The sequence below is a fragment of the Eleutherodactylus coqui genome, chromosome 5 (assembly GCF_035609145.1).
Source record: "Eleutherodactylus coqui strain aEleCoq1 chromosome 5, aEleCoq1.hap1, whole genome shotgun sequence".
Lineage (NCBI taxonomy): Eukaryota > Metazoa > Chordata > Amphibia > Anura > Eleutherodactylidae > Eleutherodactylus > Eleutherodactylus coqui.
The window spans coordinates 32,897,859-32,924,237 of NC_089841.1; the positions used below are offsets into that span (position 1 = coordinate 32,897,859).

General features: G+C 45.2%; 1 protein-coding gene and 1 pseudogene across 2 annotated transcripts in view; one reads left to right on the forward strand and one right to left on the reverse strand.

Annotated features, from left to right (window-relative positions):
• The window catches only part of LOC136629139 (oocyte zinc finger protein XlCOF6-like), a 913,937-nt gene that overhangs the window by 229,031 nt on the left and 658,527 nt on the right, over positions 1-26,379 (reverse strand). The gene's annotated exons all lie outside the window — the stretch shown is intronic.
• LOC136627169 (zinc finger protein 850-like) overlaps positions 1-26,379 on the forward strand; it is a 532,511-nt pseudogene that overhangs the window by 180,724 nt on the left and 325,408 nt on the right.

Sequence of the window (26,379 nt, forward strand, 5' to 3'; positions counted from 1 at the left end):
ATCATTATCCCCCTCTACTCTTCCTTGGTCAGCCCTCATCTGGAATACTGTGTCGAGTTCTTGGCACCCGACTTTAAAAAAGACATAGACAAACTGGAGCAAGTTCAGAGAAGAGTTACCAAGATCGTGAGCGGTCTGCAAATCATGTCCTATGAGAAATGGTAAAGGATCTGGGAATGTTTAGCTTCCAGAAGAGAAGATTGAAAAGAGACTTAATAGCAGTCTACAAATATCTGAAGGGCTGTCACATTCTCATCTGCAAAAAGAAAGATTAGACTGGTAACAAACATTGCATGGCATTTCATAAGGTGACCAGACATCCCAATTTAGACAGGACAGTCCTACTTTGGGATCCTGCATCCTGCTTTTCACGTGGGCATTTGTCTGGCTTTCAGGACATTGGATCACCAATATAGTGATTAGCAGCTGGAAAGAGGAGGAGGCGTTGCTGCCGAAGCACGCTCTGATGCCAGCAGCATCGCTTATTGTACTGGAGATAATGTGGGGTCACTTTTTGCTGGAGCTGGTATAGGGGAGCACTATTACTAGTGAGGTCACTCTGCATTGGGCAGCATACCTCAAGCTAAGTCAAAATCTGTACCATTGGTTCTGATTTTGACTGGAAATTAGCTGCTTTTCCACAGCTGATTTCATACTATGCGACGCTCCCCCTCACCGCCTCAAATGGCTTCCTGCTGGCAGCGCTCCCTGGCTTCCATTTCCCAGTGGCCTGTATTGGTCTCACATGACCAGCATCAACTGACCAGTGGAGAAGGCAACTGGAAGCCAGAGAGTGCTGAAAGCAGCTGATTTCCAGTCAAAATCTGCACCAATGGTATATATTTTGACTGTTTTTTGGATGCAGAAAAGCTGCGGAATTTGCTCTGTCTTTTTCTTTTTTTGAACCCGGGCCTGTACTTTTTTATGACAGAAGAAAAATTATGCGTTGATAAGCCCCGCCCCTGACCACACCTCTGTCTCGCTTTGACCCTGGGAAAATCTGGTCACCTTACATTTTATCACGCAAAAGCCCCAGTACTAATGACTTCTTCTGCATCCAGCTGTTCTCTCCTCAGACAGCCCAGCTCTTATACAGCCGAGCGCTCTGAGCCGAGTATGAAGAACAAACCTGTCTTCAGGCCTGAAACAATCGTATCAGCTGTATCCTGCTGTGAATTCCTAATAAGGCTCATCGTCTTCTTTCAGCACGCTGAAAGACAATGATGAGCGACTGCTTAACAAAAAACTGCACGATGTTAGTGCAACTACACACAACGATTATCGATCAAAAGACTGCCTTTTAGCAAATTTTGAGCGATAATCGTTGTGCATAAATGGGCCTTAAGGCTCCTTCACTCTGGCATTTTGCCTCCATCTCTCTGTTCTGTTCTTGGAAGAAAAAAGTAGAGAAAAACTATATAAAAACTGAAAAAAAACATTTTAGTTTTTCCTTATTGAATTCAATGGGTTTTCTAAAACACTATTTTCAGTTTTCTTCGTAAATTCGTAAAACTTGTAAGAACAATTTAGGAGTGTCAGGATATGATATGCTCTGAGGAAGATGTATGCAGAAACACACAGTTATCTTGTTTGCCCCTAATGGATGTTGGATGTATGGTTTAGTTTTTTTTTTTATCCTCAAACTCCCGGATGCTGCATTGTTCTTACAATTGAAGTTTGTCAGCTGTTTATTCCTTGCACCTGGGATTGGATGCGTGCATGGAGTAGAGGAGCGTACTTAGAAATCTATGAGCTGGTGAATTTGGATACTTGTTGATATATCTCTGACTATATTGCAGATTCAAAACTAGATGGGACAATTATTGAACATGGGAATTTGAACAATAATTGTCTTGTGTAAATGCATGCAACGAGAATTGCTCAATCATTTAGTTTCTGCATGCGCAAAACTGAAGAATGTGCCTTTCAGTGTAGAGTGTAGTCATTCACTTTTGAACTATTGTCGGCTTACTGTGAATTGAGGCGAATAGGGCAAGAATGCTCCCTGGTCCACTCTACTTCCATGCTGGCAGCGCTACTGTTTAACAGCACTGAAATGTGCATCACTAAGACAAGCTATTGGACATCATTTGACTGAAGAGCTCATCCCGTGTAAAAGGACCTGAAGTATCCATCTACACAGATATAGCCAGCAAGTCCTGGGTAGGGAAAGGGTTAGATCAATAGAAACATTTTCTCATTAGGCTAGTGAAATTGGAGTCACTTACTGTTACTATAAAGGACATGGCTGAATATGTTGTCATGTGTCAAATTTCTTTCTCTGCTCCAACATAAAATGATTGATATTTTCTCATCCATCCTTCCAATCTTCTAGAGATGGCTTACTATCATACTCAGAGCTGTCAGAAGTCAAATAGCCAGATATAGTACTTAGGAGAGAAGTCGTTGATATGCTACTGTAGGAGACGTTTGATAGGGGACTTGCATGTGCGTCTTTCCAGATGTCAGACTTTTGGTGACATTTCGAAAGCTCAAATTCGACAGATACATTTGTGGTATCTGCATCGTCTGAGGATCCTTCAGATAAGTCTATGCTTTCTTGATTCCAACATTCCTCTAAGTACAACAAAACTTCATAAGATTTACTCCTCTTACTACAGTCTATGGCTAAAAGACCGCTGAACATCTTCAGAGCTCCAGGTGGAAATCTGCTCCATGGTGATGGCGGCTCAATATTCTCCATATTACATTGCCATTCAACAAAACTACTATAAGCCTTGTCTGTAGAAACTGCAGACTGCCATGGAAATTCACCTGTGAGCAAACAGTAGAGGACAATTCCAAAGGACCATACATCCAGGGGGAAGTCTACAAGCAAACAATCCTTGTCGGTAACTTGGCTCATCTCTGGAGCCATGTATGAGACTGTGCCGATCCTGGTTTTCGTCATTGTTCCTTTAATACATGAAAGACCAAAGTCAGTAATTTTTATACAGTGGCAGTCCTCATCAAACACCAAAATGTTCTCTGGTTTGATATCCAAATGCACCAGCCCTTTACTGTCTATGAATTCTAGGGCACTGGAGATCTGCACCGCACATCTCTTTACCGTGTCTTCCGGGAGGCCATCCTGAAACAGGGAAATGCATGAAGTGAACAAAATGGAAATATTATTGCAAGAAGTAAGGCTATTGGTAATGTAGTTCTCAGGATAAATTAGGGATTTCTACTTACATGAGGTGTAATAAGAGAGAACAAATCACCAATCGACAATTCCTGGGCAAAGGCAAAGTAGTCCAAAGTCTTGAAGGCAGTGCCATAACTTCCAATAATATTGGGATGGGAGGAGAGAAAGAAGGACTTGCTGAACTCCATGAGGAAGGCAAATTCAGTTGTTTTGTTCCTGTTGAGGAGCTTTAATGCCATCTTCTGATCTGTTTATGTAGAGAAAGTTGTACATTTATTACCTACAAGTAGTTATGGGTTTGTCTCTGGAAATATGGAAATTCGTAAAACTAAACCATAGACCCTTCCATCCTCTTACCCATCTGTTTTCCCCCTGTGATTGCATCATATTAGAAAACAAAGACTATATTATGATATGAACTATTTTGATGAATTTGTCCCCATTTGTATCATTTTTCAAGATTGCTAAATATCGATATTCTGCTAAAGTTATACAATATTCATAAATCTCCCGCATTAAATCTAGACCTTGGAGATTCTGTCCTCTCATGATCTTCAGACTATTCCATAGCTACAGTAATAGATAATTGACCTCACTGACCTGTTTTCCTGTCTTGTACCATGAGTACAGAACCATAGCCTCCATCTCCCAGCTTCTGTATCACACAGAAGTTCTCCTGAAGATCTATCTCCTTCAGACACTGGGAAGCGAGGAAGACAAGTCCTTCCAGGATCAGCTGCACATCTTGTATACTGGAGGCCATTGTGTCCTGTAGAAGTGAGAGGCAAGAAAATATTTAATGGTGATCATTAGATTTCTCTCTGACCTTATAGAGTGAAGTATACTATCCAATATGATGTATATGGCAAATGATTCAAAGAAACAAAATATAAAATCATTAAGAATAAGATGAGAGTAAAATTGCAAAGCTTACCTTGGAGAAATCAAATTTCAGTTGGGACTGTCTGAAAATTCTTCACAAAGTCTCAGGGAGGTTGAAGTCTTTGGAAGCAAAGAAGTCACTGACTTGAGAATGTAGAGGGCTTTTTATATCATTGGAGGTAAATTACTTCCAAGAATCAATGAGCTTCTGATTGGACAGGAGTCAATATGTTGTATACATAACATAATCAGGTATCAAGGCAATTAGCATTTCAATAGCAATCCTGCAAACTGCAGCCATGGGTGGGGTCAAGTGTTGAAACTTTGTTAGACAAACCCCATTGAAAGGAAAGCTCTTCTTTATTAACATGTGGACTTACCCTCCATTATTATAATGATTACATGCCTTTTCTGATTTGCATTATCATGGAGACTCACTAATCTTTTATATTAGATTTGTATATATATATAACATAGTAACATAGTTCGTAAGGCTGAATGAAGACAATGTCCATGTAGTCCAGATTTCTATAAACTATATATATATTTTGTTTTTTTCTTTTAAATTGAAACTGTAAAATCAGTGAACTTCCTGATGTAAATAAAGTTAAAACATATATAATGTTTTAGAAAAGTGCATTCAGTAGTATTGGTCAGCATAATCAGTATTTTCTACACTTTTCTGGAATGAGCATGGGGCCAACATTCCACCTAAGGTTTGACTGAAATCGATATTCCACTGTATTCCTTCATCCAGTAATGTATTTATATATGACGAAGGGATATTGCATTCTCTCTATAACTTACCACAAAGGAAGATTGCATTATTATAAAGCTTGCTTTTATCTCATTTATATTTATAACAGAAAGAAAATTAACATTAATAAACTCTTTCAAATCAACAGATTGGTTGAAATAGTGAAATCTAAAAAAAATAAGGACTACATTTTCCAAGATTACGGTGAGCGCTAATTTCCAGATGATCTTCTAATTGCCGATTTCCTCTGGGCTCAAGAAAGAAAAGAATCATTGGAAATCCAAATGACAAACTTTGAATTGCCTTAAATGAAGAAAAAGATGCAAGAAAAGAGAATTAGTAATTTAAAAAGTCTAGTATCAAATCTGGTGCGGTCACATCTCCTCCTTCCTATTTGTGTAATCAAGTCATTACACAATTAACTAAAATAAGGAAAAGAGAAAAACAAAACAAACAATTAATAAATCATATAAGACGATAATGAGAGCATTTGCCACACATAGATGGAGACCAATCGGGTTAGAGTCGACCGGTACCGCTCAGCCCGCAAAGTCAAAGTAAAGCACTAAGACTCGACCTGTGTAGGTTATTGGTCAACAAACGTGACTACAGTAGTCAGTCCTGTTAGTTGTGTGTCATGTATAAAATAGAATTGACACGCATTTAGGCGTTAACCAGCGTTACCCTACGCGTTTCACCCACTTGGTGGGTTCCTCAGGGGTATCAATACGCTATACCAGTAGTGTACTGGGTTGTGGCTAGCACAATTGTTTTGATGAGAATTCAGGGGTGTCTGGAAGAATAGAGCCAGACAACTCAGACTCGAATATACAGCTGTCTGGAAGTGGCTCTAAGACCAGAGCCAGTTAATTGTATGATCGTCTTCACAGACAAACTGTGTCCAAGACATAAGCAAAAAGGAGTTATCTGATCGTGATAGTTATCAGATTACTCTCAGAATATGGTCTAGTCTCAAACAGATAAATTAGCCCAGGATAATAAGCCTTGGGCTAATATAGCCGTTACTGGGTAAGATAACTACCTGGGACACTATGTTGCTGTGCGGGTTATTATAGGTAGATTCTAGCTGCAGTAAACTTCTAGATAAAGCAAAACTCTGCATCTAAAGATTTAGGCACAGATATAGCCATAAAGGGTTAAATGGTTTTAAAGATACCCAGATGCTGTGCAGGTTATACTAGGTAGTTTCTATCTGCAGTAGACTTTTGAATAAACTAAACCCTACATCTAAAGTCCCAGGAAAAATTAAAATCAAAATAAATAAATGAAAAAAACCGGCAGCATGTCAGTCCTGGTGGTGGGCTGACAGCATAATGAGCCAGCAGTCCTCTCTGCTTTATATAGTAATCCCATGATACCGCCCATCAGAGGTGTGTAAAGATCCAACCAATAGGTGATGCGATGGGAGTGGTGGATGTTGCTATAGTTACGGAGACAACACCCAGCTAAGATGCAGCCGTGATCAATAAAAGCAAAACTTTAATTTAAAAAAAAAAAAAAAAAGCGTATCTGGAGATACAGGGAACGCCCGCCCATCAGGGCATTAACAAATGGAAGTCACATTTGCTTGCGATCGCGTACCAGCTGATGATAGTGTATGTAAGTATCGGAGCTGTCATTCAGGACGTGATGACGCATCGACGTCAGGTGACGTCACTCCGTGATCACGTGATGTCTACGGAGCATACACGGAGATTGTAGCGGCGCCGAGGTGTCTCACAGAGCGTCATGACGTACAGACGTTAATGACGCCATGACGTAGTCAGCGTGCATCATAAGCTATAGTATAATGAATAGGAGGCGGATCGGGGGGGCGGTACCTCTCCGGCTGAAGTACGATTATTAGTTACGCTGGGTATCATCGTATAGAGCGAGGGAGGTGGAATAGAGGGTGGGACTATGTACCAGCCACTATGTCGGACCGACATAAATATGCCGCTCAATAATGACATTAGTGGCAGCGCATGGCAGAATAAAAAAATCAAGACAATTCATAAAGGTATCTTTTATTGTCAGTCGGTCCCAAGGGTGGAATTGATACTGTTTTGTTGTTACTGATAGTCCTTAGGACATGATGTCAAGAATTGTACAATGATAAAATCATGCTTAGATAAATATAGTGGAGAAAAAAATTGTCCCCACTATTGATACTAGCGATCATTAGAACAGCATGTCAAAAAAAATATATATATATATATATATATCTGCATAGTCCATATAAACCTGCTATATCTACTGAATATGCCAAAAGGATTCTATCCCCGTAAGTTTCTTAAAGACGGAGGACTTTCATTGTTTTAAACGCATTGTAAAAGAGAATAGACAATATGCCTGGATTTTATAAGGATGTTAGGATGTAGCTAATTAGCCATATTATAAGGTGTTTCATTCTTCTGATGGTAAATAAATTCAGGATGTTGAAATACGTACCAGTACTAACAAACAAGATGGAACAATTAAATAAAACAATTAAACGACAACTGTTCATTTAGACCAGTCGGCGACATGGAGCGCAACCGGAAAATCCAACTAGTCTCTTTTTGTAAGAGAAGTTTGTTGGTATCACCACGCCGTCCGTCATGGCGGATATGTTCATTGCCTTGAAAGCTGACCTGAGACTCATCACCCCCATGCATCTCCCACATATGTGTGGCTAGAGGTGTTTGCTCGTTGCGCCTGATGTTCCCTATGTGGGCAAGAATGCGGCGACGGAACTGTTGAACCGTCTTGCCCACATAGTTCAACGGGCACGAGCATGTTGCCAGGTAGACGACATTTTTTGATCGACAGTTAATAAATTCGCGGTTATGGAATTTTATGGCTGTGTTGGCGCTTTGGAAGACAGCACTTTTTTTAATAAAGGGACAAGCTGCACATCCTGAGCAAGTAAAAGTGCCCTTCAGATTATGTCTGCCTAGCCACATACTTGTCGGTATCTCCTGGTTCAGGTGACTTCTAACAAGGCGATCACGTAGATTGCGACCTCTTCGAAAAGTGATTAATGGTGAAGAGGGTAATATGTCACTGATATCCTCGTCGTCCTTGAGGATGTCCCAAAAACTGTTTAGAATCCCCCGTACAGTGGAGGCCCCAGTATCATAAGTACCAATGATTCTGGTGTGTTGTATTTTCCTTCCTCCGTGATTGCAACAATGTACCCCGGTTTTTGTTGGCTGCGTGCTTATAAGCTTCAGAGATGATATTCTCTGGGTAGCCTCTTTGTCTGAATCTAGAGGCCAATTTGTCAGCCTCGACCACAAATTCCTTCTCTGAGGAGCAATTACGACGAATGCGCAAAAACTGGCCTTTTGGGATCCCTCTACGTAGTTGGTAGGGATGGTGACTATCCCAAGTTAATAGCGAGTTTGTTGCTGTGGATTTACGAAACGTAGTTGTTGAGAGGGTACCATCTTCTTCTTTGGAGATCTTAAGATCGAGAAAGGTGACTGTTCTCTCGTCGCACTCAGCCATGAAATGTAAATTAAATTTGTTGATATTCAATATTTCAACAAATTTACTAAAGGTATTTGCAGTACCTGACCAGAGGATCAAAATATCATCTATATTGCGTGCCCATAAGATGACGTTGTTGGTAAATAGATGATTCTCCTCTGTGAAGACATGTCTCTCCTCCCACCAGCCCAGGAGCAAGTTGGCATAGGATGGGGCACATGATGTCCCCATCGCGGTGCCCCTGAGCTGGTGGAAGAAGACATCCTGGAACAGAAAATAGTTGCGGGGTAGGATAAACCTCAATAGTTCTAGAACGAACTGATTATGCTCAAAAAATTGTTGACCTTTCTGACTGAGAAAATATTCGGTGGCTTTAAGACCCAAGTCGTGCGGAATGGAGCTATAGAGGCTTTCTACGTCCATAGTGGCTAATATCACACCAGGATCTAGCTGAATCCCTTCAATTTGGCGCAACATGTCGAGAGTGTCCTCGACATGTGAGGGCAAAGAGGTAACGAAGGGCCTTAATATCTGGTCCACATATGAACTAGCGTGTTGGCTTAGATTAGAAACCCCAGAGACGATTGGACGTCCCTTTATTGGTGACAGCCCCTTATGCACCTTGGGTAAGGTATAAAACGTAGCTATCCTTGGGTGTTTCGGTACAATAAACTCAAACTCTTTTGGACTGATCAGCTTAGATACCAGCGCTTTCTCTGCGATAGATAGTAGTTCGCTAGAGTATTGAGTTGTAGGGTCAGATGAAAGTTTCTCATGTGTCAGTGTCACTCAATAGATACAGGCAGATGTTAGCATAATCATTTCTGTTAAGAACCACAACATTTCCACCTTTATCAGATGGTTTTATGACTATGTCACTATTACTTTCCAGGGATTTAAGTGCATGTATTTCTACACAGGTCATATTCTGGGGACCTTTATAGTCTTTGGGAGTCAAATTTCTAATTTCCTTATGGACAATTTTTTCAAAAGTGTCCAGAAGGGGACAATGCAGAGATGGTGGATTGGAGGAATTTTTGTTTTTGAGTTCAGTGAACGGACCTTTTCCGGGCACCCTGTTCATGTCTTTTTCTAGATCTTGGAGGTCTCTAAGAATCGGCATGTCTGATGGAGATAATCCAAATTCAGCTGCTTGTTTTTTGTCCGCCTGGATGAAGAATTTCCTCCATCTGAGACGGCGTATGAAGAGGGAGATGTCCTTCGTCCAGACGAACGGGTTGAAGGAGTTCGTCGGGACAAAGGACAGCCCCCTCTCCAAAACGCCTATCTCCACTGATGACAGTGTCTTGTTTGAAAGATTCATTACTTGTAACTTATCGGGTCCTGATGCTGGGACTACATTAGTCTGAGGAAGGGCAGTAATCAAACGACTCTTCTGTCTCTTAGTGGATAACGGGTGGTGGGAGGGCCTAAAAAACTCTGGTCCAAATGGGGATTACCCTGTTTGTTTCTACCTCGTCCCCTTTGTTGGGGCTTATTTCTACCTTTGCGTGGTACTTTAGATGTAGGGTTTAGTTTATTCAAAAGACTACTGCAGATAGAAACTACCTAGTATAACCTGCACAGCATCTGGGTATCTTTAAAACCATTTAAACCTTTATGGCTATATCTGTGCCTAAATCTTTAGATGCAGAGTTTTGCTTTATCTAGAAGTTTACTGCAGCTAGAATCTACCTATAATAACCCGCACAGCACCATAGTGTCCCAGGTAGTTATCTTACCCCGTAACGGCTATATTAGCCCCAGGCTTATTATCCCGGGCTAATTTATCTGTTTGAGACTAGACCATATTCTGAGAGTAATCTGATAACTATCACGATCAGATTACTCCTTTTTGCTTATGTCTTGGACACAGTTTGTCTGTGAAGACGATCATACAATTAACTGGCTCTGGTCTTAGAGCCACTTCCAGACAGCTGTATATTCGAGTCTGAGTTGTCTGGCTCTATTCTTCCAGACACCCCTGAATTCTCGTCAAAACAATTGTGCTAGCCACAACCCAGTACACTACTGGTATAGCGTATTGATACCCCTGAGGAACCCACCAAGTGGGTGAAACGCGTAGGGTAACGCTGGTTAACGCCTAAATGCGTGTCAATTCTATTTTATACATGACACACAACTAACAGGACTGACTACTGTAGTCACGTTTGTTGACCAATAACCTACACAGGTCGAGTCTTAGTGCTTTACTTTGACTTTGCGGGCTGAGCGGTACCGGTCGACTCTAACCCGATTGGTCTCCATCTATGTGTGGCAAATGCTCTCATTATCGTCTTATACGATTTATTAATTGTTTGTTTTGTTTTTCTCTTTTCCTTATTTTAGTTATTTCTAATAAAAGTTACTTTTTAATATTATTAGCTTTACGGTCCATACAGTTAAGTCTTTCTCAAGTTTATACTTGGACCTATACTGCCTTTGTAAACTTCTTCTCAATATGAAAAGAGCGTGCAGAAAGCTTGAAATTATGAAGATTCAATTACCTCGAATATTTGTTCTGCAAAGTTGGAAATTGAACATTCATCATTGGAGAGCAACCTAATGGATAATTATGGGACACTAACCTCAAATACGCTACCATAGCCAAAACTGGACTAGAAAAAACACTAATCCATGAGGCCTTTAAGCAGGACCCCTTACTGAATTGGCGCCCAATTGGTCTGTCTTGGTCTTTTTAATTCTAATCATCAGATCTTTTGCCTGAAAACAACCGAGTCATCAAGCCTAAGACTAGAAGAATTCGTTCTGCGAACTGAGAATATTTCATCCACTAAAAGTGCAGCAGGAGTGAAAATAAAACGGCTACTTGAATTAGGCCGTATTCACACGGATGTATTTGCACAATACGTTTTGCAACTGCGATATGCGTAGAATGGAACCCACTGATTTGGAAATGTGTAGAACAGCATAGCATAACTCCCTCTCTGTCAGCAGTAGTGCCATTGCCTAGATGCTCCGCTTCCAGCCTCACACTCAACTGTTGCTCCACCTAAACAGTGACCACATGGGGCTCCCAGATCAACGTGGCAATCACCTCCAAAATCACCGCAGACTGACTTTGTGCCATGAGTTCAGACTATGGCTGCAGTCTGCTATCACTCAGAGGATGGGCAAGTGTTCCCAACAATAGGGGCTCCACTCTAATTAAGACGCAGTGAGAGGTGAACTCCCTTTCCCCATCTCTACCGGAGGTGTAAGAGTGTCTGTGTGTATATAATATATATATATTGCATCTATGTGTATAAAAGTGTGTCTGTTTTGTCCCTGTGTGTGTATGATGTATGAGTATATACAAGGGTGGGCCACACAGGACATCTTAGACCACTTATACATAATATTTGTGTCCAATTCATTTGACTCTGCTTTCTTTATCCCAGCATGCCCTAACAGACAGAACATGGACAGGATATCCCGGACAGAACATGGACGGGATATCCCGGACAGAACATGGACGGGATATCCCGGACAGAACATGGACGGGATATCCCCGACAGAACATGGACGGGATATCCCCGACAGAACATGGACGGGATATCCCCGACAGAACATGGACGGGATATCTCGGACAGAACATGGACGGGATATCTCGGACAGAACATGGACGGGATATCTCGGACAGAACATGGACGGGATATCCCGGACAGAACATGGACGGGATATCTGTGTGACGACCGATCTGAGCTGCACCATAGATTCTTGGACACAATTATTTAGTCGCCCGTGTACGAGTAGCATTATTCCCCGAAGAATGTCTACAGAGGACTTTGCCGCAATCCGCAGTCATGTCCGCAATACATCTGCAGCAAAATCCTGGTTTTACACGTGAATTTTGACCTGGATTGTCTGCGGATTTCACTTCTAATCTGAGGGGGTGAAATTAACAGAATAAACGGACATGTAGCTGTAATCTCTGCAGCTGAGGTCAGTTTCTGCCTTGGATGTTCCCACAATGTATGGATGAGACTTCTAGATATCTCCTCCATATTGCTGGTTCTGTGATACGCTGCATATAGCCCCACCCACAAGGGAACATATGCAATGTATACGCTGTGTGGACACACCTCATGGTGTATTCCCGCCTAGTGCGATTGATGCAGATTTTTTGTACTGGAGAAAAAAAATGGCCAAAATACGCACCAAATTCTATGTAAAAAAAAATAACAACATTTCAACGGAAGAGCAACAGACTTCACCCTTCAATTAAAAAGGCAAAAACTGCATCAAGCTCTGCACCAAGTGGATGGATTCTGGTGGGGCTCTGCGGATCTCCAGGGTACGTTCACACAATGCAGATGTGCTGCACGTTTTTTGCAGCTGGATTGGTTGTGTAAAATATGCAGAGTATTACAATACTTATGTACTAACCTTGGTTCTGGTACCATATGTAGGTAATAAGTCTGGTTCTGGTATCATATGTAGTAATCTTGATACTAGAAATGTGTCTACATGGTAAATTTAATTCTGGTATCTTATCTACTGTAACAATGGATTTCCATTGTCTGTTCTTCATGAAGAGCCAAACAACTGGATCAATCTGCACTAAATTTACTACATTGGTAAATCAGGAGCTTCAGAAGGTTTTGGACTGGCTTTCAGCTCTCTAGAACCCACCAGTCTCAGCATATTCACAAGCAGATGGACTAATCTGCACAAAATGAGATCAGGATGCAGCTCTCTAGGATCTAACGTCCTACTGATGCCCGTAATTGCAGGCACAGCTCTCATTGAAATCACCGGGACTCCAACCTGCAATTACAAGCTCCGGCCACTACACAGGGGTCAGAGCAACGGCTTCTGCTCAGATCACAGTTTATCTGGCACTGACAGGGGGCGCTGCCTGGAGAACAGTTTTATAATCTAGACTCTAAGCCTTCTCTAATTCACACTGCTTCCCCCCTGTCTGGTATACTTCTAGATGAGATAACTCCACCATTTCCTGCGGTCCGAGCCTCTCAGTATCTGCTGTGTTGTAGAATGCTGCTGCTGATTGGGTTAGTCTGATTGTTAAGAGCAGCAGGACATCGGGTGTTTCCTCCATAATCCATGGTTATACCCATAGGTGGTTACCATTCACATTGTCTCATTGATTGCAAACCAGCCCCCGAGGCCAGAACTATTTACTTGTGTCTGCTGCCTTAAATTATCTCAGGCTACATAAGGTTAACCAAAATCTCATGTCTTGAACGCCCCATTTTATATTGGGGTGAACCCTTAGATTTGGGGGAACAAGCACGTTCTGTGTAATCCAAGGGATTGCAAGGCTTCTGATACATCAGTGAGCCGGGACAAAGAGCGACGCTTATCTGCAATTTCTTTTATTTAATGAGGATCGTTCCATCTAAAAGCTCCTTAAGACAGGAGATTCATTTTACCACCATAAGGCCACATGCAGCTGCCATTGTTTGGGGAAAGTCTGGAGACCACCCATGACGTCATGCAGTCCCAGATCTTGGGGAAATTTTTAGGACATTTTCTGCTTTTAAAAACAATGTTTTCGTAAAAAAAATGATAGTATTAGCCATGTTGTGGCATTGAGCTATAGCTGGGGATCGCCTGGCCATCCGTCTCATCGTTATTGTCTTACAGAGTATAATAAGTGCTTCACTGAGGGTCATTCACACGGCCGTATGTCATCCATAAATTACAAGCGCGGGTAATACATGTTGCTAAAAGCCCATTCACGTGTGTTACACACCAATATAGGCTACTGGGGTTTAACATATGCAGCAGTTATACCTGTACATGCATAATGCGTATGCTATGCAAGTGAAATATGCGTGTAATATGTGGGACATATGCACCATGGGAGTCCTCAGTAAGTTTTTTGTATATGGTGATGCCTTTACTACTACCTCACTGATAGACAACTGTGTCTCATCATCATCATCCTCCTCACCCACTGAACGCTCTTGAGACACTTGCCGGAAGTCCCCAGCCGGGAACTTTCCAAAGGTTGGGCATCGGTCACGACAAACTCCTCAGGTGAGAGAGGAACCATTTTTTCCCACTCAAGGCAGGGACCCGAGAACAGTTCCTGGGAGTCTGCCTGCTCATCAGAATGTGTCATTTTCATGGAGTGAGGAGGCTGGGGGGAAGGAGGAGCAGCAGCCAGAGGATTCAGAATTGCAGCAGTGGACTGCGTAGAAGACTGGGTGGTCGATGCATTGCTGGATGCATTTTCTGCCATCCACGACAGGACCTGCTCACACTGCTCTGTTTGTAATAAAGGTCTACCACGTGGACCCATAAATTGTGATACGAAGCTGGGGACCCCAGAAACTTGCCTCTCTCCTAATCCTGCAGCAGCCGGCTGTGATTCACCTGGACCAGGAACTCGGCCTGTGCCTACCCCCTCACTTGGACGTCCGCGTCCTCGCCCACGTCCACGTCCACTACCCCTCAGCATGGTGGATTACAAATAGAGCAGACACAGACCAGTGTAAATAATTATGGAATTATTTGTGTACACTTTCACGCTGAGAGCGGTATTGTAACGCTAACTCCAGACAGAAAGAAAGAATATGGAAGGCTGCAAGCAGGCCTAGCTGTGCATTAGTGATGCCCTAAAACTCCCATCAGTCACCCTGTAAAATGCAGACGGCTAGAGGTAGCCCGACGAAGGAGCTTTTTTTCTTTTTGAAAAAGAATACAGGCTATATATGTGAGTGATGATCAAGCTGATCTGATGGCACCTCAATTTCCTGTGACCCCACTGTTTCATTTTCTGCCAACCCCCACCCTCCACCCCCCCAGCTGTGATCTCCTTCACCTACGAGACCATCAGTGGCTGGAATAGGTTCATTGAGTGAGAACTTAGGAGCTTGACTGGACGGCCTGCTTCACGACTACTGAAGGAAAGGACTGGCTGGTCCTTTGTAAGCTCATAGTTAGACCAAAAAATCTCAAAACCCTCCAGTCTAATGAAGCTAACCTTGAACTCCTTGGTTTTATGAGCATTTATCAAGGAAAAGATGTCCTCAACCTTGAAGCTCATACTAAGGAGCAGCTCAACCACAGTCCCCCTCGCCGGACATGCCTCACTGCCTTTCCCAAAAGGTGGGCCACATTCCTCCTTCCACCATTTTGCCCATTTGTTGGGAGCGACTAGTCCCCTATTCCCTCTCAGAAAGCTGACAGAACAAAACGGTGTACCCAAAATTCTGTTTCAACTCGCTCACCCCCTACAAGGATAGAGGGATCACCCCACCACAAAGGCTCCTGAAACTCATATTCCCATCCACAATACCCCAAGGCAAGGGACCCACTGCCGCCTGGAGACCACCCAGGCATAACTACAGGTGCCAGGGGACACTGGAGGAGCCAACGGACCTGACACAGGCACTGTTGCCCCTCCCACTCCCCCACCCCACACATATATCCCTATTGCACATCACCTCTACTCGAGCCAACCTAAACAACCAATCACCGTGAATCAGCCAACCCCAATAACCAATCACCGTGAATCAGCCAACCCAAATAACCAATCACTGTGAATGAATTAAACCAAACAACCAATCAGGTTGCGCATAGTGTGGAGGTTGGGTGGAATTTAGTTATACGCCCACCCCACCATCTACAACTACATTCATTCCAACTTTTTTACTACTGTTCTTTCCATTACCATCATGTGTACTCCCAGCCACTACAGGCAGAACAATCACACTATTCCTCTGTGAAACCTTGGAAAGGGGACTGGTTTGCTGGGCAATGTAAAAATATCATTTTGAGACTTTACACAGACCCCCTTGCTGACGCCTGCAAAGGGGAGGGTGGAGGAAAAACCCTGACCCCACACCTTCTGGTACCTGCTGTGGACAAGGCACTTTTGCAGACATACTTTCTGTAAGAGATTTAAACTTAAGCACTTCATACTCCACCACGTTTTTCTGACAGCTGTTTTTCTTCTTTATCCTGCTGTCCTCTGCCGGTATCTCTCCTCCAAAGCACATCCTGGCAGCATTCAGGGACGCCTCTCCCTGAGGAATTTCCACCATCAGGAACCCTCGTGCCTCCTCCTCCTCCTCCATTGCAACTTCTTCTCTAGTATGTGCTGGGCTCTGCTGCCAGGGTGGCAAACTGGAATCCAACTTGTTCTTTCTCACATTACACCACTGCCATGCCCACCACACTGCTCTCATGAGAAGCTGCCACCACGCCTATTGCTCCACTCTTGCATGGTGCTGCTGCCACACCCACCACTCCACTTTCACGTGACACCGCTGCCACGCCTACCCTTTTAGTCAAACATGACACTGCCGCCATGCCTACCCGCTCCACTTTTAAATGGCACCGCTGCCATGCCCACCTTACCACTCTCATGTGACACTGCTGCCACGCCCACCTCACCACTCTCATGTGACACCGCTGCCACGCCTACCTCTCCACTCTTGACTGGCGCCAGTGCAATGCCCATCACTCCACTTCCGCTACCTGCCTCAATTCTTGTGAGACTGACTCTACATGTAGCTCTACCTCCTGGGCCCCGTACGCCAGTTACACTCTTGATATTTCCAGCCAACAAATTAGCCTTTGGGTCGCTTGCGAACCCTGTGACCCTCGTGATGTCACCTCCAGCTCCTCCTTCGAGCTTGGGAATTCCTAGGACTCTGCCACCAGAACCCCATCTGCCCTAGGAAATCGAGTACTCGCTTGTATGGTGCCAAAGGAACCCCACCAGCCGCCATGATGCGGTAACAGCGTGGCTTTCTGAGGCGCCTCCAGCTGCGGTTTCCTTAACACCTGCTCCTGCTTCACCTGACCACCATGCTGTGGCTGCTGCTGTGACTGTTGCTGACCCTGCTAACTCAGGGTAGAGCATACAACAGAACCTCTTCTCCTAGGGGACCAAGCTGGTGAAACTCCCGGAGTCACCACCGGCGATATAACAGGTGTTGCGCTCTCGCTGCCTTCACCTTCCCCTGACTCACTGTCCATAGCTGCAAAATGGTCAGGCTTTCCCCTCCAACTATCATCTGAGGCTGTAGTTACCTCTTCTCTTTTCTTGTCAATAAACCATCTTTTTCCTCGTTGAGCTTTTTAGGGCCTCCTTGCTACCCCACCACCACTAGGCCATCCAGGACCGGTCTTTCCCCATCATTCCCGGCTGATGTCCCTGGGAGGTGATGGCTGCTCCAGGCTGGAGCTCCATACACAAGTTGCCTGCACTATCCCTGGAACAAGAGAGATGCGGCTCAGAGCTGCTACTCCTAGACTGCACTAGCATAGACTAACCGAGTCATGTCCACACACCAACAGCTGTGGAAATACCACGGCTGCTGGCACCAGACTTGGCCTCCAATGGATCCTCGTTAAAGGATTTAAAGTGTACTCCTTCCAATTACGGGGCCTCTAAAGAGTCCTGTATTGTTATTTTTCGTCATTACCTCCTCGAGTCGGGAGTGGGTAATTTGCACGCCTGCGGCCTTCCTTGCATGTGATAGCTGTTTCTCAGGTTCCCTCTCCAGAATCAAACCCTGATTCCCCATTACCCGTGGTCACCATGGTAGGCGCAGAAAGTACCATCGAAAGTTAATAGGCGGCTGTGGGGTGGCGGGCTCCCTGGGGGGAAGAGCATTTTGACGGGGAAGACCCCGTTCTATCCCAGGCAGGTGCCCATAAACCGCCATGTGACACACCCGGATTGGCTTTGGTCTGATAAATGTATTCATCTCTGGGGGTCAGCGCTCCTTCGCATGTATTAGCTCTAGAATACCACATTTATCTGAGTACGTGATTTGGAGCGATTTAAAGGAACCATAACTAATTTAATGAGCCATTCGCAGTTTCACTGTATCGGCCGTGTGTACTTACATGTGCATGGCCTAATCTTTCAGACAAGCATATGCTACTGGCAGGATCAACCAGGTAGGTGCAGAGACTGGGTGTACGCATCTCTCTGTCTCTCTGGGGCCACGAGGTGCACTGATGAAGGGGACGTGCCTGAACAGGAACGCGGCGGAAGGCAGAGGCAGAGCCTCGCCCTGCCTGTCAAGAGCATTTCCCGGGGCTGCTGCCAGGGGTGCCGAGAGGGAGCAAGGGGGGCCTTTGTCAGGGACCTTGTTCATCAGTGGCCAGTCGCTGGAACCTGGAGGATGGGAGGGGCGCCCATGGGCCCCCATCGAGTCAAACGTGGTTGGGGACTGGCTCACTACAGATGCACGGAGAGCTAGGCCCTTCAGGCCTGTCCCTGACCTGTCCCTGACCTGTGCAATGAGGGTCCCCCTCCATACCTGCTCTCCTGTTAACCTCCTTGATGGCGTAGAACAGCACGCCTGCTCGGCTGCCTCATCCTTGCACCGCTGCGTGGGAGAGGGATCTCCAGGGGTCACCTGGCGGAGAAAGTTGAGGGCGCCTGCCTCCGGAGTGCCTGGGCTGGACAGCCAGCTGTTGGCCTGACAGGCAGAACAGGGACTCAAGGTGGCTCTGCCCCAAGGGAGGCAGCAGAGGGGCAGCGGCGGTACATTCACAGAGAGCATTTGTCATCCCCGCTCCTTCCCAGCAGTTTGAAAAAATAATTGTCAAAAACCACATCTCTTACCCATTAGCCCTGACAAGGTGTTCATCGTGACGTCTTGCGAACCCTTAATTTTACCTGTCGGTTCTATTGGGGAAAACCAGCTAACTCAGTCTGCCTTCCTGGAACCATCGGTCGGCTCAGACTGCAATGGATTTTCCTCATACCGGTTCTCTGACACCCACTAAGCCTCATGGCCAGGGGACGATCCATCAAAATTGTCCCCAGGCGTGACATTTCGGGTGCCCCTGGTGCACAGAGATTAAGCTTATCATAGGGTGTTAGGTGGGTTTTGTCCGTGTCCTCAACAGGTGGAGACGTCATGGTGGCCAATTGCTCGGAGGAGATGCCCGAGCAGGCCACCTGTCGGCCCCACAGCCGGACAGGCAGACTGGGGGCTTGGGGACTCTGCTCTGCCCCAAGAGAGTGGGCAGAGAGGCAGCTGCATTACGTCAACAAAGAGCATCCCTACTCCTTCTCAGTGCTTTGAGAAAAATGATCAAAGACCACAGCTCTTACCCAGTAGTCCCAACAAGCAGTGTGTCGTGACATTTTGCGAACCCTTGTTTATCCCGGTAGAACCATATGGGTAATATGAGCCAACTCTGTCCGCCTTCCTGGAACAGTTGCTAAGCCTGGACCATCCAGGCTACTCCCCATCCCGATTCTTTGACACCCACTTCGCCTCACTTCCCTGCCGAGGACGCTCTGTCGAAATCTGCCTCAAGCTCGAGATCGACTCGGTCCCTGGCCCACTGAGGTCTGGAGAATAGTGGGGTGTCTGTCAGATGCTGTCCACCTCTCTAACCGGCAGGTGCATGCAGGTGCCAGGCTACTTCTCGCCCTGCTGCTCAGAGGGGGTGCCCGGGTGGGCTGGGTGTCGGCACCCCTAACTAACAGGCAGAGTGGGGGACTCAGTTGGCTCTGCCCCAAGGTAGGCAGCAGAGGGGTGGCCAGCATGCATTCACAGGCAGGATTTGCCCCAACTCCTCCTCAGCACTTTGAGCAAATCTGTCAAAGACCACAGCTCCTACCCAGTAGCCCTGACAAGATCATTTTTCGTGACGTTTTGCGAGCCCTTATTTTACATTTGTCTATTCTACCGGGGAAAAACAGCCAACTCCGTGTGCCTTCCTGGAACCGTTGGTCGGCCTGGACCGCCCAGGATTTTCCTCATCTCAGTTCTCTGGCACCCTACTTCACCTCAGCTCAGCTGAACCTCCTGGGACTCCCACTTGGTCACTGGGGCCTGGTTCCCAACTATCACCCTACCAGCCCCACTCCTATGCCCACACTGCCGCATGGTAAGCCTGGGATAAGGAGCTCTTCCAGGACCACCGACAAAAACTGATTCTCCTTCCGTCTTCCTGGAACCGCCGTCCGGCTTGGCCAACCAGGTTCGTCCCCAGAGCCTCATGCTTGGAGCTTTGGGACTTTGAGCTTTTTTCTTAGTTTTCTCTTGTGGTCCCAGGGTTTAGCCAGCAGGAGCAAATGGACTCCTGGTGTAGCTATCCTCCGGTTACAGTCCCTCGCTCTCTTGCACCCCCAGTATTTTTGCCAAAGTGCCCGTGGTGATGTTTCATCAGCCCCCCTTTTGGTCCTAGAGAGACCAGCGGGGAAAAGCAGCCCCATTCAACCCGTCTCCCTGGAACCGCACCTTGGCCTGGATGCCCTGGGTTTTCCCCATCCCGGTTCTCGGGCACCCCCACTTCACCTCGGCTCTGCTCCTACAGCTCTTACCCGCCCGCTTGGGCTGCGGGGGCCTGGTCCCAGACCCGTACAGCTAATCCTTTTTTCGACCTCCTGGAACTGCCACCCAGCATGGATACCCTGGATTTTTCCCATCCTGGTTCTCACAACCCTCATTTTCACTTGGCTCTACCCAATCTCCTGGAATTCAAATCGGCCACTTTGCAGTTATGATCAGGTTTCCACCAAAGGCTGGAAAACACTCATAGGGGCTTGCTGCTCGTTCTAGGCAGACCTCCTTAAACTCTGACATGGCCACTCTGACAGCTATCACCGGGTTTCCACCAAAGACATGGGAAATGCCAGTGGGACTCGCCACTCACCCAAGCCTACCTCCTCGAACTCCAACCTGGGCACATGCAGGGCTGTCACCTGGTTTTCACCAAACACTAAGAGGGATGACAGTGGGGCTTGCTGCTCGCCCTTGCCGACCCCCTGGAGCCCAAATCGGCCACTCTCACGGCCATTACCTGGTTAAAATCAGATACTTGTTGGGACTTTGCCATTTCTCCACCATCCTTGCCCAAGGCAGCCCAGCAACTGCCTCATAGGGAGCTACCCATGTCCCTGCCAGAGGTGATTTTTTTGCTGACCCCCCATTTGGCACATTGTCACTCTGAGGGGAAAGTCAGCTGCTTCATGCCGACCTCCTGGACCCCCAACCCGACTTGGGGAAGAGGGATTTTTCCCATCCCAGTTTTCTGAACCCTCCGTGTCACTCAGCTGTACCCGACCTCTTGGCAGTGCTTACAAAAACAGGAAAATACAGAAAGACAAAAGGACAAAAATACAAAACCATGGTTACATGTAGTAATCATTTGATGGAAACAGTAGGGTGAGGGGCTCCAACGAGCTTACATACTACAGATGATAAGGTAATACAGAAGGTAAAGGGGCTGGAGATGTGCAAGGTAGATGTGCAAGATATGGCGAGGTGGAGAGTGAGCACATATTAACAATGGTCAGACATAGGCTGTGTGGTGGCTGAATCGGTATGACTTCAGGGGGAGATTGATGGTGGCTAGCAGGGATTGCAGTCACTAGGACAGAAAGCATGTTATCAGGTAGAGTACAGAGGAATTTGGTTTAGGAGATGTGGTATGCCTCCCTGGTGAGGTGTGTTTTTAGGGCACGCCTGAAGTTTTGTGAGTCAGGGATTGCCCAGATAGTTTGGGGTAGCGCATTCCAGAGGACTCGTGCTGCTAGGGAGAAGTCTTGAAGATGGAAATGAGAGGTTCGAATTAAAGGGCCACTCAGTCTGATTTTGCTTGCAGAGCAGAGGGCCCTGGCAGGGTAATGGATTGAGATGAGGGAGGCAATGTAGGGCGGCACGATGCTACTAGAATTTGAGGACGCACAATGATTTTCCAGGATTTTGGAGGATGCTTAAAGTATAAGCCCTATTCCAAAATTGGCCCTAGTTAAAGTTAATAAAAAAAGACAATATAAATAGTGTCCAGGCAACTACACATGTAAAAAAGTAAAATCTTTTGGAGCAAAAATTAATATGACACTGTCTTATATTCGTGGAAACAGGGTATTAAAAGCTTTATTAATGAAGGTAGTGAGTTTAAATTGAATTCTGTTTTTAACGGGCAGCTAATGCAGTGACTGATACATGTCAGAGGCATTCGAGTAGCGGCTGGACATGAAGATGAGGGTAGAGTCTGGCGCAAGGGAGGCTGATCAGCAGTGAGTTGCAATAATCAAGCCGAGAATGGATGAGGGCAACAGTGAGAGTTTTTAGCGTGTCCACAGTAACAAAATGGCAGCTTCTTGCAATGCTTTTGAGGTGCAGCTGACATGTTCATGACAGAGATTAGATATAGGGGTAAAGGAGAGATCAGAGTCAAAATATAACCCAAAGACAGTGGGCATACTGTCTAGGAGTTAGTGGTGCCACATACTAAGATGGAGATATCAGGATGAGGTTGGTTAGTAGAAGTCGAAAACACCAGTAGATCAGTTTTTGAGAGGTTCAATTTTAGGTCTAGAGAGGACATAGTGTTAGAGACAGCGGACAGGCAGTCGGTGAGGCTTTGGAGGAAAGGTGCAGAGATGCCACGGTAAGAGGTGTATTATTGGGTGCCATCAGCATAGAGGTGGTATTGAAGGCCAAATCTCCTGATGGCTTGTCCAAAAGGGGCTGTGTAGATGGAGAAAAGGAGGAGGCCAAGGACCAAGCCCTGTGGTACCCCAACAGCAAGGGAAAAAGGAGGGGAGGTAGAGCCAGCAAAGGAGACACTGAATGAGCAGTCAGATAGGTAGGAGGAGAACCAAGAGAGAGCAGTGTCCTTTAGCCCAATGAAGTGAAGCATACTGAGGAGACGTTTGTGTTCCACAGTGTAAAATGCTGCAGAGAGGTCGAGGAGGTTCAGTAGGGAGTAGTCGCCCCTTGCTTTGGCTGTTAGGAGGTCGTTTCACACTTCTGTAAGGGTTGTTTCTGTCAAGTGTAGGGGGCAGAAGCCAGACTGCAGGGGATCAAGAACAGAGTTTTCTGATAGTTCGGTAGTTGGAGTCAGTCCAGTCAAGAGTCAGTTTCTTTAGCAGTGGGGTTATGATGGAATGTTTGAAAGAGGAGGGAAAATGCCAAAGGTCAGAGAGAGGTTGAATATAGTGGTGAGATGGGAGAGGGAGCGGAGGAGGTGTGAGGGAGTGCAGGTGGTAGGGCGAGCAGAGGAAAGCAATTTGGAGATTTCTTCCTCTGTCATTGGTCTGAGTAAAGAGTGATCAGGGGCAGGTACTGACAAGACTAGGGTCGGAGATTGGGAAGTTTTTTTTCCTGACTGATGTCATTGATTTTCTTTTTGAAGTAAGCAGCCAGCTCTTTAGCACTGAGATCTGTCACGGGGGGCTACAGTTTAGGGCTGAGAAGGAAGTGAAATGTATCAGAGACGTTTAGGGTTGTGAGATAGTGAGGAGGTGAAGTAGACTTCTTTTGCATGGAGGAGGGCTAAGTTGTAGGTTCTGAGCATGAATTTATAATGGAGGAAGTCTGCAGATGTTTTCGATTTTCCCCACAGCTGTTCAGCACATCTAGAGTACCACCGAATGAAGCATGTTTAAGGCGTGAGCCAGGGTTGCTGAGGTCTGCACATGGGATGGCTTGGGTCATGGGGCATCACCTCATCTAGGGCATGTTTGAGAGTGGTGTTGTAGTGTGTGGTAGCCAGGTTGGGGCAGGAGAGAAGACTGTAGGGAAGACTGTAGGGACTCAGCATAGCAATTGGTTAAGAATGAGGTTGGGGAGGCCAAACGTTTTATATTCCTATTTTGTATGCTTTCTCTCAGAAAGTAGATGTCACATCAACTGATCTTCAGATGAATTACATCCTAGGATACTAAAGGAAGCAGCAGAGGTAATTGCTGAACCACTCACCATAATCTTTGAAAAATCCTGGAGAAGATTGGAAAAGGGCAAACATTTTTCAAAAAAAGGGAAGAAGGTGGATCCAGGAAACTACAGGCCTGTGAGCCTGACTTTTATACTGGGAAAGATCTTTGAACAAATTATTAAGCAGCATGTATGCACGTACTTGGATAAATATAGAGTAATTAACTAAAAAATTTATGCCAGATGAATCTAATTTCCTTCTATGACAGAATCACTGACTGAGTCAATCAGGATATAGTATATCTTGACTTTAGTAAAGCATTTGACAAAGTATCTAATATCATACTTATTGAAAAATGACCTAATATGGGATTAACAAGGCAACTATTAGGTGGATTCACAACTGAATGAGTTATCGTACTTAAAGAGTTGTCCTAAATGACTGTACATCAAAGTGGAAGAATGCATCAAGTGGGGTACCACAAGGCTCTGTCCTAGCCCCAGTGGCGTTCAACATTTAGGGAAAAGAGTGAGATTATTGAAAAAAGATATAGAAATGCTTGAACGGTGGATGGTGACTAACAGAATGGTATTTAAAAAGGAGAAATGCAAAGTCCTACATCTGGGCAAGAAAAATGAAAAACAGCAAATACAGATTGGAAAGAATTGGGCTAAACAACAGCAAATATGAAAAAGATTTGGGTATACTAACAGATCATAGACTGAACATGAGTCAACAATGTGATGCAGAAGCCAAAGAGGCAAACACAAATCTGAGATATATTAAGAGAAGCATAGACTCTAGATCATGTGAGGTCATTATTCCCCTCTACTCTCCCTTGGTCAGACCTCATCTGGAATAGTGTGTCCAGTTCTGGGCACCCTACTTTAAAAAAGACATAGACAAACTAGAGCAAATTCAGAGAAGAGTTACCAAGATGGTGAGCAGTCTGCAAATCATGTCCTGAGGAATGGTAAAGGATCTGGAAATGTTTAGCTTGCAGAAGAGAAGATTGAGAAGAGACTTAATAGCAGTCTACAAATAACTGAAGGGCTGTCACATTCTCATCTGCATAAAGAAAGATTAGACTGGTAGCAAACATTGCATTGCATTTTATAAGGTGACCAGACAACCCAATTTAAACAGGACAGTCCTACTTTGGGATCCTGCATCCTGCTTTTCACGTGGACCCCAACGGGACAGCCATTTGTCTGGCTTTCAGGACATTGGGTCACCAATATGGTGATTACCAGCTGGAAAGAGGAGGAGGCGTTGCTGCCGAAGCACGCTCTGATGCCAGCAGCATCGCTAATTGTACTGGGGCTAATGTGGGGTCACTTTTTGCTGGACCTGGTATAGGGGAGCACTATTACTAGTGAGGTCACTCTGCATTGGGCAGCATACCTCAAGCTAAATCAAAATCTGTACCATTGGTTCTGATTTTGACTGGAAATTAGCTGCGTTTCCACAGCTGATTTCATACTATGCAACGCTCCCCCTCACCGCCTCCAATAGCTTCCTGCTGGCAGCGCTCCCTGGCTTCCATTTCCCAGTGGCCTGTATTGGTCTCACATGACCAGCATCACCTGACCAGTGGTGAAGGGAACTGGAAGCCAGAGTGTGCTTAAAGCAGCTGATTTCAAGTCAAAATCCGTATCAATGGTATATATTTTGACTGTTTTTTGGATGCAGAAAAGCTGCGGAATTTGCTCTGTCTTTCTTTTTTTGAACCCGGCCCTGTACTTTTTATAATGACGGAAGAAAAATTATGCGTTGATAAGCCCCGCCCCTGACCACACCTCTGTCCCGCTTTGACCCTGGGAAAATCCGGTCACCTTATATTTTATGACGCAAAAGCCCCAGTACTAATGACTTCTTCTGCATCCAGCTGTTCTCTGCTCAGACCGCCCAGCTCTTATACAGCCGAGCGCTCTGAGCGGGGTATGAAGAACACACCTGTCTTCAGGTTGCGGTATACAGCTGAAACAATCGTATCAGCTGTATTCCACTGTGAATTCCTAATAAGACTCATCGTCTTCTTTCAGCGCGCTGAAAGACAATGATGGGCGACTGCTTAACAAAAACTGCACGATGTTAGTGCAACTACACACAACGATTATCGCTCAAAAGACTGCCTTTTAGCAAATTTTGAGCGATAATCGTTGTGCATAAATGGGCCTTAAGGCTCCTTCACTCTGGCATTTTGCCTCCATCTCTCTGTTCTGTTCTTGGAAGAAAAAAGTAGAGAAAAACTATATAAAAACTGAAAAAAACATTTTAGTTTTTCCTTATTGAATTCAATGGGTTTTCTAAAACACTATTTTCAGTTTTCTTCGTAAATTCGTAAAACTTGTAAGAACAATTCAGGAGTGTCAGGATATGACATGCTCTGAGGAAGATGTATGCAGAAACACACAGTTATCTTGTTTGCCCCTAATGGATGTTGGATGTATGGTTTAATTTTTTTCTAAATAAACCAGAAGGTTTTTTTAGCCTC